Source organism: Gossypium arboreum, chromosome 6 (assembly GCF_025698485.1).
Source record: "Gossypium arboreum isolate Shixiya-1 chromosome 6, ASM2569848v2, whole genome shotgun sequence".
Lineage (NCBI taxonomy): Eukaryota > Viridiplantae > Streptophyta > Magnoliopsida > Malvales > Malvaceae > Gossypium > Gossypium arboreum.
Window position 1 is genome coordinate 81,963,659 of NC_069075.1, and position 2,177 is coordinate 81,965,835.

Genomic DNA, 2,177 nt, shown 5'->3' on the forward strand with positions numbered 1-2,177 from the left:
TACTGAGCTGCTAAACAGGGGAAACTTTAATGAATAAACTATACCAATTGCCCAAACCAAAAATTCTGGAAAACTTATGGTAAGAAGATATATGAGTCTAGTTTTAGGGAAAATTTACAGATTTAAATTTTGAGTTTCGTAACTCAATTTTTAATTAATTTAGTGACTATTATGCAGATGGACAGTTTTATTATGGATAGAGAAATAAATTGTTTTGATTTGTGTAAGTAATCGGAAAATTTTTAATATTCCCGGTTTGGTCCTGAACCATTCCAATTACATGTTTTAGAGCCTCGAGGCCCCTTTTTAGAGATTTATTGGATGAAAGTGAGCGAAGTACAATTTTTTTATGCCCCGAGCAAGTAAGATAAGTCTGGTAATGCCTCGTGCTCGACTCCGGTGATGGTCTCGGGTAAGGTGTGTTACAAAAACAAAATATTCTTTTTCACCAAAGTGTTTTAAATAGCATTCATAAATAATTCTTTTCACAGCCCCTGTGAGTACGATAACTCAACATTTACTTGTACTTTATTACTTGTTGCGATTGTGTACACTTGCACATTTCCATCGTTCCAAGTTTTTGGCGCCATTGCCGGGGACTGTGTTATAAAGTTATTATTTTTAAATTTGTTAGTTTTACATTTTGGTTTAATTTTTTGTTTAAATTCTAGCTTAATTAATTTTTCTATGATTATTTCAAGTGTTTATGAGTATTGACTGAATTATTGACCTACTCCCTGTAGACCCTGAGATTGAATGAACTTTTCGACAGTGAAGAAGACAAGCAAATTAGAGAAGAACCGAAGAGATGAACTTCAAAAATCTGATCCAAGGGCACGAAGCAAACCCTGCTCAAAATCCTATTCTTATTGATGATGATAGGGATAAAGCTTTAAGACAGTATGCCGTGCCAGTGTTTAATGATCTTAATACGGGTATTAGGAGACTCGAAATTGAGGCACAACAGTTCGAGCTGAAGCCAGTCATGTTCCAGATGCTTCAGACAGTGGGCCAATTCAGTTGATTGCCTACCAAAGATCCTCACCTACACTTAAGATAGTTTTTGGAGGTGATCGATTCTTTCAAGTTAGTAAGAGTACCCGAAGATGCATTACGATTGAAGCTGTTCCCATGTTCACTAAGGGACAGAGCTCGAGCTTGGTTGAACTCATTGCCACCAAACTCAATTTCCACATGCCAAGACTTAGCAAAAAGATTCCTTATGAAGTATTTCCCACCTAGCAAGAATGCTAAGTTGAGGAACGAGATCGCTGCCTTCCAACAAATGGATGATGAGTCCTTGTATAAGGCATGGGAAAGGTACAAAGAATTATTACGAAAATGCCCTCATCACAGAATCCCACATTTCATCCAACTTGGGACATTTTATAATGGTCTCAATGCTCACACGAGGATGGTAGTGGACGCTTCTGCTAACAGTGCTCTCCTTTCTAAGTCTCATAAGGAGGCTTATGAAATCATTGAGAGGATTGCCAGCAACAACTATCAATGGCCAACCAATCAAGCAGCGTCAGGAAGATGATTTGATGGAATACATGAAGTAGATACTCATACTTCACTCGCATATTAGGTATCGAATGGGTGTAATAGTTTTGCAGCACAACCACCGAATCAATTTGAAAATGTAGTGTAACAGCCCAATTTAGACCCTATTCAGAAGGGTGGTTTCGGAACCACGAATCTAAGTTAGAAAAATATTATAAAATTATTTTCTGTGTTTATTATGTGTGATTTTATAGTGTGTAATTTTTGGTCTTTAATTTTTTTGTTTGAGTGCTTGATTAAATAAAAGGACTTAATCACATAAAATGAAAACTTGGTGGTTAATTGTAAAAGGGCCCAATTGATGTTGTCTTTATTTCATGAAGTACTTATGTTACACTAATACCATTAGAGTTAGTGATGGACGATTGTATCCTTGATATACATGTTTTAGTTACTAAATTATAAAGGATATTAGAGTAAAATGGTAAATAATAATGTTATAATAAAACATAAAAATAAATATACGATTTCAAAATGTTTGTTTTTCCGAAACTTAAAAGAAAAAGAAAAGAATAAGGGTTTTTCATGTTCGGCCATTGCTAAGATCAATCAAGATCAAGAAACAAAAAAATCAAATTTGGATCAGGGGAAAACCAAAGTTGTCAACTAGT

General features: G+C 35.0%; 1 non-coding gene across 1 annotated transcript; it reads right to left on the minus strand.

Annotated features, from left to right (window-relative positions):
• Positions 1 to 1,252: 1,252 nt before the first annotated feature.
• On the minus strand, positions 1,253 to 1,359 carry LOC128294770 (small nucleolar RNA R71). Its single transcript, XR_008285077.1, has one exon. It is a non-coding gene; the product is annotated as a small nucleolar RNA R71 (small nucleolar RNA).
• Between the last annotated feature and the right edge of the window lie 818 nt (positions 1,360 to 2,177).